Below are 14,118 nucleotides of genomic sequence, written 5' to 3'. Positions count from 1 at the left end.
GAACCAGGCCTAAAGTGTTGGGGAAGATGTCAGAAAACACAATAATAATAATAATAATGAGGAGTTTGCCCAGTAGAGCTTGTAGTCTAGCACAACTTTTCAGGCAACAGAATTTAAAAGATTGTATTTGGACTAACTTTTAGTTGTGTTCAAAGTTTTTATTGCATTTTCTTTAACTTGTGCAAAAGCTGGTGCTCCATCTCTGGTAGAAACCGGGGCATGACCACTGCAGCAGAACAGGTTAAATGCGCTGTGGGGGTTTTGTTTGTCCCAATTTGGATAGCAACAGGGAGGATTTGGAGCCGCATTGGCTCACCTAATTTCCCTGCGTTTTACATTGCCATCGAACAATTGTTCCCTGCAGTCCCAGATGGCTGGTGTTGAGGGATCCGGTGTCGTCCTTGTTTGCCTAGCAGATGGACAAGCTGAATTTGCATTCTTGTGATGAAATGCAAAAACAGAGCTAAAACCAGTCCGTCAGATAATGCCACCCCTTAAAGCTGTGCTCTGTGGCTCTCTGTGTGTTTTGGAAAAGACTGAACTGAAAGTATTGTTCGCCTTGGGCTGCACATTGTGTCTCTGATGCTCCGCTCTGTTATCCGGAGTAGTTAGAGCCTGGCCTTTTGCTGGATGAGAAATTTTTTCGCTCCGCTGCATAGCATTATATTTTATTTATGTAACGTCTGACAGCTCATTCTGGAGAAATAAGAGAAAATGTCAGGCTTGGTAACGGCAAAAATCCATCTCTATGCTGCAGCAAGCCTTGCATATGTTGTTATTCTTGGGGCTCAAAAATGATTTGTTCTGTAGAGCCTTGTTATGAGTCACTCTAGGTTAGGTGTACAGCCTGTAGTTCAAACGGTGGTCAGCAACCAAGGTATTGTCCCCGCATTAGTTTTGAGTCTCCAGATCTTCCTAAACTCTTAAGGTGGCCACTAACAATGCAATATTTTTCATCCAATCTTACCAAATCTATGTAGTAGGACAGTGAATATATTGAATGGATACTGTAGGGCAGTCTCTTGTATTACATAGAAATGGTAAGATTGGATGAAAAGATTGAATCATCAGTGGCCACCCACCCGGTTCACATTAGCGTTCGCTGTCCGGATTGGCCGGGCCGGATCCAGACCGTATACTGTACAAACGGAACGGACATTCGGCATAGCAATGCGAAGTCTATGCGACCATACACATGCGTCCATTCCGTACGGACCGGAGCCGGACCGGATCCGGACACTTTTCCAACATGCGCTATATTTAAAGAGAATCTGTATTGTTAAAATCGCACAAAAGTAAACATACCAGTGCGTTAGGGGACATCTCCTATTACCCTCTGTCACAATTTCGCCGCTCCCCACCGCATTAAAAGTGGTTAAAAACAGTTTTAAAAAGTTTGTTTATAAACAAACAAAATGGCTACCAAAACAGGAAGTAGGTTGATGTACAGCATGTCCACACATAGAAAATACATCCATACACAAGCAGGCTGTATACACCCTTCCTTTTTAATCTCAAGAGATCATTTGTGTGCTTCTTTCCCCCTGCAGCTATCTTCCACTGAAGTGTCAGGCTATTTCTTCCTGCAGAGTGCAGACAGCTGTGCCTGTATGTAATTCTTCAGTATGTGAAAGCCCAGCCAGCTCAGAGGACGATTTATCCAGCTTGTAAAAGATAATAGAGCAGAGAGAAGCTGCACTAATCTAAATAATACACAGGCAGTGTGCAGAGAGGGGCCTGGAGGGGGGAGATGCATCACAGAACCACAACGCTGAAGAACTTGGCAGCCTTCCAGACACAGCCTGACAAGTCTGACAAGAGAGAGATAAGTTGATTTATTACAGAGATGGTGATAGTACAAAGTGCTGCAGTAAGCCAGAACACATTAGAATAGCTTTTGGAACTTGTAGGATGATAAAAAACAGGATGCAATTTTTGTTACGGAGTCTCTTTAAGGTCCGGGTCATCCGGCCGACGCACCCGGACCGAAGCCTGACTGCACCGTCCGGCAATAGAAACCAATGGGAAACGGAAAGCACAGAACACACTGGCTATAAAAACCGGACGTTCTACCCCACTTCCTATGCGTTTTCTAGCGGCCATTTTGGATGGGGACACATGGGCACAGCATTTCTGGAGTGGAGCAGCAGTGACTTTGTGCTGGAGCTGTTTGGCTGTATTTCGGACGTGGAGGTGAGGCCCTACACAGCGGAGGACCTAATTCTACAGGTGCAGCTTCTGCTGACCTCCCAGACCCCAGGAATTTATATAGTGTGTTATCTCTTTAAAAAAACGCATCCTGATCGCAGCCGTATTCGTACCTGATTGAAAACGTATGCAAACGGACCGGATCTGGATAGGAACCGTACGGGCCTGGTCCGGACATCCGGTCCGTTTTTCCCAAAAATGCAAGTGTGAACGGTAGGCCAGTACACATTCCCAACTGATCAGTGTTCTCCCCAGGCTCTTTTAGCCGGGTGCTCCACCCGGCTAGATTTGGTGACCACCCGGCTGTCATCGGCTCACCTCCTATGCTGTAAGCAGAGTTGCCCTGCATTTTCATCTCAACCCACCCGGCTACTTTTTCATGCCACCCGGCTACTATTTCATGCCACCCGGCTGGAAAAAAATTCTGGGGAGAACACTGCTGATGGTGCCCGTCCAGGATCAGAACCTGATCCCCTTGGGCGACATCGCTGGGCTGCACACGGGTGTCAACTGTGTAGCTGATTATGCGCTGTGTTCCTTTAGGCTACTTTCCCACCAGGACTTTAGGGGACGTTATGGTCGCATAACGTGCCCCTAATGCAACGCCTGGTGGTGTTGAATGTGGACGTCAGAGCGAGCCACGTTGTGCAGCTCACTCTGGTGTCTGTGATGCCATGATGCGTACTCTTGGACGCATGTGGCATCACGTGGTCCCACCAGCCAATTGCCGCACAGAGCGGCCGCTCCAGGAAGTAAACACTGCACACGTCACAAAGTGCAGTGAATATTAATTAGCCATGTGCCTGGCCGCTCTCCCCTCATCCCCAACATTACTGAGCATGTGCAAGCAGTCTAACGCGGCTTAGCTGCGTATAATGGTCTGCATGCAGTACATTCTCTTGACGTGCTGCGTTACAATGTAACGCAACGTGGGCACTGTGAACAGCCCATTGATTTTTCATTACTGTGCGTTACTCTGCGTTACAGGCTGCTCTAACGTTGGACTTTAATGTCCCACTGTGAAAGCCGCCTTAAGGGAGGGGGGATAAACGGCCCATGCATTATGTCATACGGTGGGTGGGGGAGCGGCACAAACGGTGAGATTGGCTGGAGAATTGCCTGTGGGTTGGCGTCACCGTCTGCCGTACACACCTGATTGTCGGCTGGGCAGTCGTTATTAGCTGCTACAGCCGACTTGAAGGGAACCAGAGACGAAGCTAATGGAAAAAAATGAAAAGACGTTTATACATACCTGGGACTTCCTCCAGCCCCATAAGCCTGGATCGCTCCCACGCCACCGTCCTCCGCTGCCTCTATCGCCGCTACCGGGTCCCGTCACTTCTGGTGGACGTGGCCAATTTTCTGCATGCACAGGGGCTCCCTCCATATCCTTACGCATGCACCTGCGTAGTATGGAGGCTCATGCGTAAGGATATGGAGGGAGCCCATGTGCATGCGGAAAATTGGCCGCGTCCGCCGGCAGTGACGCACTGCGCTTGCGTCGACTGGCCGAAAGTACGGGACCCGGTACCGGCGGATAGGGGCAGCGGAGGACTGCGGCGTGGGAGCGATCCAGGCTTATGGGGCTGGAGGAAGCCCCAGGTATGTATAAAATCTTTTTTCCAACGTCTCTGGTTCTCTTTAAAGTGTACCTGAGAGGAAAGACGTCTTGGGTACCATACTTACCTGAGGCTTCCTTTAAGCCACCTTGAGGCCGCTCAGTCCCTCGCTCGCTCCCTGGGTGATACTTTCAGGTCATACTGTCCCCCACAGTATGACCTGAAAGGTTGGAGCGGCAATGCAACAGGGGAATGTGCCTGGCTGGGCCATGCATGTGCGACGAAGTGCAACTTGGCCAGGATTTCGGGCCATATTGCGGGGGACAGTTGCCACCTGGGGAGACAGCGAGGGACTGAACGGCCTCTGGGGATCTTAAAGAAGCCATGGGTAAGTTTGGTACCTGAGATAGCTTTCATCTCATGTTCACTTTAAGTATGCAAATTTACACGCTATTTTCTGGGCATGCAATTGCATGCATATATGCCCGTATTTTACATGTTAATTGTAATGCATGAACACGCACACATGCACACACAATTTTCATTTTTCCTTTTATTTTTTAGTTTCTATTGAAATTCTTGAAAAAGCACAACCCCCCCCCCCCACGCTAAAACGCATGTGAAAACCCCATATGGCGTCCACAAACTTTGAAAACCCCATATGGCGTCCACAAACAATGAATTTGCAAGCTATAGTTTGCATGGGTTCTAAGCACTGTACTGAAGTGACACAGTATGAGTCTTGTATTGTGAGTAGTGAAAGATGCAACCTTTTAATGACTTCAAGTTTTAAGAAGTTATTACCTTACTCTCAGTAGAGAGATAAGCTGGATAGTATACTAGTAAGACAGTTGCCTTTGGAGCCCTTAATCAGAGTTTGAATCCCAGCTCAAGCCAGTATGTATATTTCCCCCCCCCCCCCACACCTACAGTACTCCTTTAAAGTAATTTGGGGTTCGTCTTTTAATTATGCCAAAATTATTGTCATAGCACCTCTATAGCCGTAATTCACATTAGGCCTATGGCACCGCATGGTGCACCTAAATTTCCCTACGCTGTTTTGCACAGTTTGGATAAATGTTCTCGGTCTTGTATTTTCAGCCAACTACAACAATCCCTGGTTGTTCTGGTTCTCCAGAACTGGGTTAAACATGGGACATCATCATTGCATTGCGATACAATAGTAATCCTATGGGGCTTTCACATTGAGCGCAGTGGGTTCCAGAGCAGTAATGCACAGCATGCTGTGTGTTGACCAGGCAACGCGTGCGTTTACAGCATCAGTGAGGCAAACTTTCATTGTACTGTCTGCTTCACTGTATGGTTGCAACTCTACCACATGCTGTGACTTTTCTGCTCAGTTGCACTGACATGAAACCATTAAAAGCCTGAATTTAATAATGTTTGGATAGGGAAACGCCTGCCAAATTAAACATCAGAATTAATGAGACTAAGCTAATTAGTTTGTCTGACTCTATGAACTTGTTGCCATGTTTCATCTTTTGGCTTTCACTCCAAGTGACTTTGCAGTGAGAGAGATATGGAATCTGCCATATTCTGGAGCTGAGCTGCTGTAGCTACTGGAGGCTGGGCCGCTGCAAAGTGACATCTAGCAGGGGGTAGCAACAGTATACCCAAGCAGCTTGGGTAACCCAGACCACTAGGAAAGTATAGGGGACTAAAAGATTGAAAAGCTCTCCTACTAAGAAGTCAACGCTCAGTGTTTGCCTTCTTAAAACAGAAGGTATTTGTGATAATTCAGCTTTAAGTGAGCAACTGTGGTTACCCACAATGCATCACTATGTACTGAATATGCAAATTATATCTTTGTGCTCAGTGGCACAAAGGCTCTGAATGTAAGCCAGGCTTAAGGTAGCCATACACTGGTCGATGTGCCATTAGATCGACCAGCTGACAGATCCCTATCTGATCGAATCTGATCAGAGAGGGATCGTATGGCTGCCTTTACTGCAAACAGATTGTGAATCGATTTCAGCCTGAAACCGATTCACCATCTGCTGAGCTGCTCCTGCCGCCTGTCCCCCCCCCCCCCCCCCCCCCGTATACATTACCTGACGCTGGCTCCCGGGCATCTTCTCCGCATTGCACGGCTCTGTTCCGGATCCATTACGGCGCTTCCTGTGTTACTCCGTGACCAGGAAGTTCAAATAGAGCGCCCTCTATTAGAACTTCCTGGTCACTGCAGTGACACAGGAAGCGCCGGGATGGATGGAGCCGGAACAGAGCCGTGCAGCACGGAGAAGACGCCCGGGAGCCAGCCTCAGGTAATGTATACCTGATCGGATCGGCCACCGCTAGCGACGCGCACTTTACCCGCGGGCGATCGAGGGTAATTTCCCGCACGGCGCGATCGACGGACTGATCCGATTCCGGGAGGGAATCGGATCGGCGGCTGCGTTTACCGCGAACAATTGGCAGCAGATTCGATCCCAGGATCGAATCTGCTGTCGAAACGGCCGGGAATCGAGCCAGTGTATGGCTACCTTTACATTCAGAGCCACTGGTGTATAGCAAGCCTATAGCTTATACATTTTACAGAGCCACATCAACCCAACATGCAGACATCCTATTGGACTTTTGGTCCTCATTAGTGCATGGCAGGGAGTGACACTTGTCACTTGTCCATTTCTTGCTGTTTTTCAGGGTAAGCATGGCTGTATATAAAGTGGCGGGAAGCATGTGTTTACGCCAGGAAATGGGACTAAGGGCTTGTTCACACTTAGCCACGAAAAAACACTATCGCATAGCGATTGCAATTGCACTTTGCAAGTTTGTTTGGGCAATTAGAAATGCAGGGTGATTGCTCCTAAAATACTGCATGCTGTGCACTTGCAATTTTATACAAATAGCAATGCTGCAGTGTCCATACTTTCATTCATTCATTTTATTGAGCTACTTTGCTGATCGCCAGATTTGGCAATAAGCACTGTAGGCACGTGCCTACAGGCGCCTGATGGTGGAAAGGCAGCTCGCACCCCTCCCCAAGTGCCTCCCTCCCTTCTTCCCTGTGCATAGTACTGAGCGGAGTGTACATGAGAGGTTACTCACCCAATGCCCAATGTGACGACTAGCAGGGGGTATCAACAGAATACTGACAATCACCCCTCTTGTGGACTAGAACAGTCTCTATTTTGACCTGACACTGTTATCAAATCATTTGCATGATCTTGTTTTGTTGTAGGTTTCCTGTATGTCCTACCTTGTATGTTAACCCATTTATCTATTGTGCAGCGCTGCGTAATATGTTGGCGCTTTATAAATACAATTATTAATAATAATAATACCCAAGCAGCTTGGGTAACCCAAACCCACTAGGAAAGTATTGGGGACTAAAAGACACTGAAAAGCCCTCCAACTAAGAAGTCAACGCTCAGTGTTGTTTGCCTTCTTTAACCTCTCTGGCGGTAAGCCCATGCTAAGCACGGGCTAAGCGCCACGGAGGATTGTTCAGGCCCTGTTGGGCCGATTTGTACACTTTTTTTATTTATTTATTTTTTTTGCACGCAGCCAGCACGTTGCTAGCTGCGTGCATAGCTCGATCGCCGCCGATTCGCAGCTACCCGCCGTATTAGAGGGCCCCCAGACCCCGTGCGCAGCCTGGCCAATCAGTGGCAGGCAGTGCTGTGGAGTGGATTCGGACTCCCTCTGACGTTGGTGACGTCATCCTGATCGTCGCCATGGCAACAGGGGAAGCCAACCAGGAAATCCCGTTCTGATCGGGATTTCCTGTTTGCGCTGATCGCCGGAGGTGATCGGAGGGGGTGGGGGGATGCCGCTGCACGGCGGCTATCATGTAGCTAGACCGCCAGGGAGGTTAAAACAGATGGTATTTGCGATAATTTGGCTTTAAGCATTCCACTTACCGAGTCTCTCTTCAGATGGGGGCACCACTAGCTACTTAAGGGCTGGTTCAGACGGACGCTTGCGGAGCGTTTACCGCAAGCGTTCGGAACGTCGTGGTAAACGCTCCCATTCAAGTGAATGGGAGCGTTTACACCGAGCTTTTGCGCGCTTTTACCCCGAACGCAGCGTTCGTGTCCCGATTTTCGCGAATGTTCGGGCTGCCCCTGGAAGCGACATGTTGCTTCCAGGGAGCGGCCAACCGCGACGGCTAATGTTCCCCTAGGGGAAGAAAAAAACGCGACCGCATCACGATGCGACCGAAGGCTACTGAAAGCCTGACCGCGCAGCCGCCGCAACGCCCCCAGATGCGACGCTACGCAGACGTCCGTCTGAACCAGCCCTAATACTGAGGGCACTTCTGGCTGTACTAAGGGACATCTGTAGCTACCTGTGACAGGCAAGGGTACTAAGGGAGAAGTGACAGCTGGGCCAGACAGCACACTTGCAGTGTGGTTCGGCCGGGATTTGTAGGTTCGAGGGTGAAGTGTAGGGTGGCAGGGCATTTGTTCCTATAGGTTTCTGTGAAGTAAATCTGGGCCGGCTGATCGTGCTGAGAAACACTGGGGTAAACTAGCCTATAGTAGGTCGCAGGAAGTGGGTTTGAGCAATTGTAAAAACTCAGCTCTGTTTATAGGAAATCACAAGCAGGAGTGGCCTTAAAGGAGAACTGTAGTGAGAGGTATATGGAGGCTGCCATATTTCCTTTTAAGCAATACCAGTTGCCTGGCTATCCTGCTGATCCTCTGCATCTAATACTTTTAGCCCTAGACCCTGAACAAGCATGAAGCAGATCAGGTGTTTCTGACATTTTTGTCAGATCTGACAAGATTAGCTGCATGCTTGTTTCTGGTGTGATTCACACTACTGTAGGCAACTGGCTCAGCAGGGCTGCCAGGGAACTGGTATTGCTTAAAGGGAACATAAACTCAGAAAAAAAAAAAAAACATGAGTTTCACTTACCTGGGGCATCTACCAGCCCCCTGCAGCCATCCTGTGCCCTCGCAGTCATTCATGGCTCCTCCGGTCCCCCGCTTCCAGCTAGTTTCGTTTTTGCCGACTGGGAGTCGGCTGGCTTCCAATGCGTACATTTTTACGCATTACCACTGATGCAGAAAGCTATTGCGGACATTAACAAGTACATTTTTCCGCATTACGGTTGCAATGCGTAAAAATGTACGCATTGCACCCATAACGCGTAAAAAATGTACTTGTTAATGTCCGATAGCTGTCTGCACCAGCGCAAATGCGTAAAAATGTACGCATGGCGGCCTGCCGACTCCCAGTCGGGAAAAACGAAACTAGCTGGCAGCGGGGGACCGGAGGAGCCATGAGTGACTGCGAGGGCACAGGATGGCTGCAGGGGGCTGGTAGATGCCCCAGGTAAGTGAAACTCAGGTTTTTTTTTTGTTTTTGTTACGGTTCCTTTTAAAAGGAAATCAATATGGCAGCCTCCATATACCTTTCACTACAGATATCCTTTAAGACTGCATGGATAGGTGCATAGCTACACAAAGGGTATTTCAAATTTAGTTCCTAAGGGAATAATTATAATTTTACAGTGTAAAGCATGTTGGCTTTCAGTATATTGCCCTGTTTGGTGTTTGGTTTAATTGAGTTTTAAATAGGCAGTAGTGATACATTTTCTATGTAGAATGTCTTATGAGCCAAAACCTCTTATATTTTATCCAGCCAGCTTTGTGATTCCGATGGCTCAATGCACCTCACTGGCCATGCTGTAGTTTTCTGCTCTCTGCAGCTGATCAATGCTGCCTGAGCAAAGTCCCTCTCCTAGCCTGCTGATTGGTACGTGTAAAAGCAGTATAAGGATAAATCATGACTCTGCTCTACCCCCTCTTTAATCTGCTTCCCACTGACAGCACTGTGCATTGCAATAGAGTCCGCAGAGCACAGTGTGCATGCTGATGTATTGCTGTGAGTGGATATCTGATAGCTGAACTTGCTGGGGCACAGTAGAGCTATTCTGTACACTGCCAGCAGTCTCTTTGTTTGCTGCCTTGCCATCTGTCTTTTTCTTTATGAATGTCACTTCAAGTTTACTTTTATAGGACACCTGAACTGGGAGAGATATGGGGGCTGCTGTGTGTTTCTTTTAAAGGGGAACTGAAGTAAGAGGTATACGGAGGCTGCCATACTTATTTCCTTTTATTCAATACCAGTTGCCTGGCACCCCTTCTGGTCTATTTCTCTGAAGTAGTATCTGAATAAAGGTGGCCATACACTCGTTAGATTAGCAGCAGATAGATCATCAGATAGATTTCTGATCTATCTGATGTGTTTAGGAACATTTTTTTACTAAGAACAGATTTCCAATAGATTTCAGTTTGAAATCTATTGAAAATCGATCTGATGGCATTGTTTTGCCATCAGATTTCCATTAGGTCCAATGCAAAATGATAAGCAATCTCAACAGATCGACCTAGATTTTCCAGCCTGCCAGACCGATTAAAATCGATCTAAAGCGATCGAAATTGGCTGCAAATCGATCGAATGGGGAATTTAAAAGAATCGATTTCTGATCAATCGATCGATTCTATAGAATCGATTGATCGAACGATGGCTGAAATCGACCAGTGTATGGGCCCCTTTACACCAGAAAAAAGCATGCAGCTAGTCTTGTCAGATCTGACTTTAAAGTCTGAAACACCTGATCTGCTGCATGCTTGTTCAGGGGCTATGGCTAAAAGTATTAGAGGCAGAGGAGATCAGCAGGATTGCCAGGCAACTGGTATTGCTTAAAATGAAATGTATATGGCAGCCTCCATATCCCTCTTGTTAGTCGTCCCTTATGCAATACCAGGTCTCGGGTAGTCCTGCTGATCTCTTTGGCTGCAGTAGTATCTGAATCACACTCCTGCAATAAGTATGAGACAAATCCAGTTAGAAACATGTGATCTGCATGCTTATTTAGTCTATGGATAAAAGTATGGGAAGGCATATGATCAGCAGGACAGCCAGGCAACTGGTATTGTCTAAAAATAAATACGGTTATTATGGTAGCCTCCGTATCCCTCTCAGTTCAGGTTTCCCTTAAAGCAAGCGTTTAACAAACACACCACAGCATGCCTCCACAGTTAAGGTTGCCATACATCTGGCATTGTTGTGGTTGATCGACCATCTGACTAATTATCGAATTGGATGAAAATTGGTACTGCAGTAAGCATTCTCTATTGACGATTCAACCGATTTTGGGCTAAAATCGGGTTAAATGTATCGAACACACATGTGCTGCGGAAACGGATTGTGATATCACAACAAACGTGATGGAACTCCAGTTGCTGTCCCCCAACTAAGTTATGTGCCCCTGTATTACTTTACCTGTATGGCTGCCGGCCGCTAGTGTCCAGCCACTTCCGCATTTGCGTCCCACGTGACTACTGGCATACAGCACATATATAATGTCACACGCGCCCCACGTGCTATACGCTGACAGCCACGTGGGGCTACGAATTTGGAAGTGGCTGGACATTACCTGTCCACTGTTGCCTGTAAAGTATTTTAATGCACAGGGGAACACACATAACGTTTGGGGGGTACCGATGGAAGCAGAGTCACAAGGCTGATTCCTAAAAGATTTCATGCTGAAATCGATCAGGAATCGGACTGCTGTGTATGGGCAGCCAACAGATCCCTATCTAATCAGATTGAATCCGAGAGGGCTCTGTCTCTTGGTCTATCTGCCCATATATCACTGGATGCATGGACACTTCTACTTCTCTTCATCGCTGACCTCTACGACTTGTTTTGTTTTTGTCTGCATGAGGGAGACTATCTTGCTGGTGATGTCAGCACTATGTCCAGAATGTGCACAGCAGGCTAAAAATGCTGTGAAATTCCCAGTCACCTCAGCGTGTAATCTGTGACCAGTGACCCAAGCAAGCATGTTCGCTTTTTTATTTTTTTATTTTTTTTTTATATGTAATCCTTTTGTTTGTACAAGAGATTTATCAGTCTGCTCTAGACCTATTCAGTTCAATCCACAAATGCCCGCTCATCCTACTTAAAGGGAACCTAAACTGAGAAGGATCTGGATTTTTCCTTTTAAAATAATACCAGTTGCCTGACTCTCCTGCTGATCCTGTGTCTCTAAAGGCCCATACACACGTCTGATTTCCACGAAAGACGGGTCGTTTGAACGTCCCGTCGTTCGCCCGCTAAATCGGGCGTGTGTACAGGCTGTCGTTCGCTTGATAAGGGTGAGTGGCGGATCGCTCAAACTCACCCTTATCAAGCGAACGACAGCCTGTACACACGCCCGATTTAGCGGGCGAACGACGGGACGTTCAAACGACCCGTCCGCGGAAATCCGACGTGTGTATGGGCCTTAATACTTTTAGCCACAGCCCCTCAACAAGCATGCAGATCAGGTGCTCTGACTGAAGTCAGACTGGATTAGCTACATGCCTGTTTCAGGTGTGAGATCCAGATACTACTGCAGAAATTTGATCAGCAGGAGAGTCAGGCAAGTGGTATTGTTTTAAAAGGAAACATTCATCTCCCTCTCAGTTTAGGTTCCCTTTAACATTAGAGTCCTGAGTGGATGTAAATAGCTAATTGTATATTTATGTTGTCTGAAAATGTTAACTTCTTGGTGCAAAGTGTACTGTAAGGGCTATAAGGGTGTCCATGCATTAGATTTTGCTGGTCGATTGACCTCTCGAAGTAGAATCTGTACAGCAACATGTCCACCCGATCGAAGTTTCAAACTATTTCAGATCAGGAATTATGGGAAATCTCGGGCGTAAGGGCTCAATCTGGTGCGTAGTAGTAACTGTGTTCAATATCACGGTGACCGATGGACTCGTAGCAGGTTATCCCCTAGTGAATGTTCCCCTACAAACGTATCGTGTTTGCTCTGAAAATGCTGTATGCTGTGCATTTGCTTTTACATTTTTTTTTAATTATAATACAAATCAAAACGCTGCAGTGTGAAGCTTCATTGAAATACTTTGCTGATCGCTGAGAAACACCAGTGGGACTATAGTAGGTCGCAGGAAATTGGTCTGAGCAATTGTAAAAAAACAGCTTATATAAAGTGACATTTCACACAACATACACGCATACTCTGGAACACTGCCGCTTGAACGACTTGTATACACCAACAGACAGCTCGATATCTTGAGTTTGTAAGTTTTCCCCGTGTGTGTGTGGGTTTCCTCCAGGCACTTTGTTCCACATCCCAAAAACATACAGGTAAGTGGTGGGGGGAGGTGTTGCAGGCTGGGCGGATCAGGTAGCCACTGTCTGCGCTGCACCTGTGCCCTGCAACAAGTTACTTTCATTTTTGCGACCTCTGGGGTCACGACGCTGGAAGGAGAGCGAGATGCTCTCCCAGCAGCCAGGGAGAGACAGCTGCCCAATGGCATAAAGGGAAAGCCTGCAAGAATGGGGGGGCAGTATGGTGGTGATAGCACGGCAGTGGGGGGGGGAGGGGGCAGAGAGCGACATGGGGTGGCTCAGAGGCATGTCAATGGGCAGGGAACGTGTGTCTGTCCCGTCTGCTCCCCCTCTGGACCACCTCAGGTTCTCTTTAAAGTCCTTTATCTGCTGCATGATTCTCCTGGGTCTATGGCTAAAGGTATTAAGGCGCCCATACATCAGGCAAGCAGCCGATTCAAATTTTATAATCGGATGAAAATCGCTGCTGCCAACTGCATGCCCATTTGACAATGCAACTAATTTTAGGTTGAAACTGGTTGCATTAATCAGTCGGACCTGCTGCAAGATGTAGGGCCATCTCGCTTGCTTGGATGCGCGGTGCTAACGGCGAGCGATGTCGGAACGAGCATTGAAACCCCCCACAGTGTCCACTCTAACGTGTAATGTTCCCCTGCCCCCACCGGTATCCAGCGCCCTATACAATACCTGTCCTTGGCCACCGCTTGTCCTCCGCTAGCTCCGGGCACTGTCCTTCATTCATACACGCTCCCCATGTGGTTGCCAGAGTAACAGTGTATGGCGCCATAACGCACTGGGCACCTGGGGGTGCACATTACATATTAGGGGGACAGTGTCGCGCTGACGAGGCAGTCAGATGCGGCGTCACAAGGCAGATTCCGGATCACTTTCAGCATGAAATTGATCGGGAATCAGCATGCGGTGTATGGGCAGCCAACAGTTTTTTTTTTTCTATTTGATTAGTTCAGAACTCCGTATTTGCAGCTCAGCCCTCTGAATTGTGTGTTCTGGCCATTGAGAGATTCAGGCAGCAGAGCTCTGACAGCCACATCCTGTCAGGAGCAGAATGCGGTATTAATAGCGGTCGGGGAGCACAAAGTGTGGGATGCACAGTTACTGGATCTTGGCGCTGAGGCCAGCTCACCAAATCCTTTCCAACATTCTGGGTATTGGCTGGAAAGGCCCTTTCTATAAACATTTTGGCAGAGTTTACTATGTGTACACAGCAGGT

General features: G+C 47.7%; 1 protein-coding gene across 1 annotated transcript in view; it reads left to right on the top strand.

Annotated features, from left to right (window-relative positions):
* RAVER2 (ribonucleoprotein, PTB binding 2) overlaps positions 1 to 14,118 on the top strand; it is a 100,271-nt gene that overhangs the window by 12,983 nt on the left and 73,170 nt on the right. The gene's annotated exons all lie outside the window — the stretch shown is intronic.

Source organism: Hyperolius riggenbachi, chromosome 6, assembly GCF_040937935.1.
Source record: "Hyperolius riggenbachi isolate aHypRig1 chromosome 6, aHypRig1.pri, whole genome shotgun sequence".
NCBI classification, from domain to species: domain Eukaryota; kingdom Metazoa; phylum Chordata; class Amphibia; order Anura; family Hyperoliidae; genus Hyperolius; species Hyperolius riggenbachi.
Note: the sequence above shows the minus strand (reverse complement) of the source record. Positions and strands in the feature narration are given on the sequence as shown.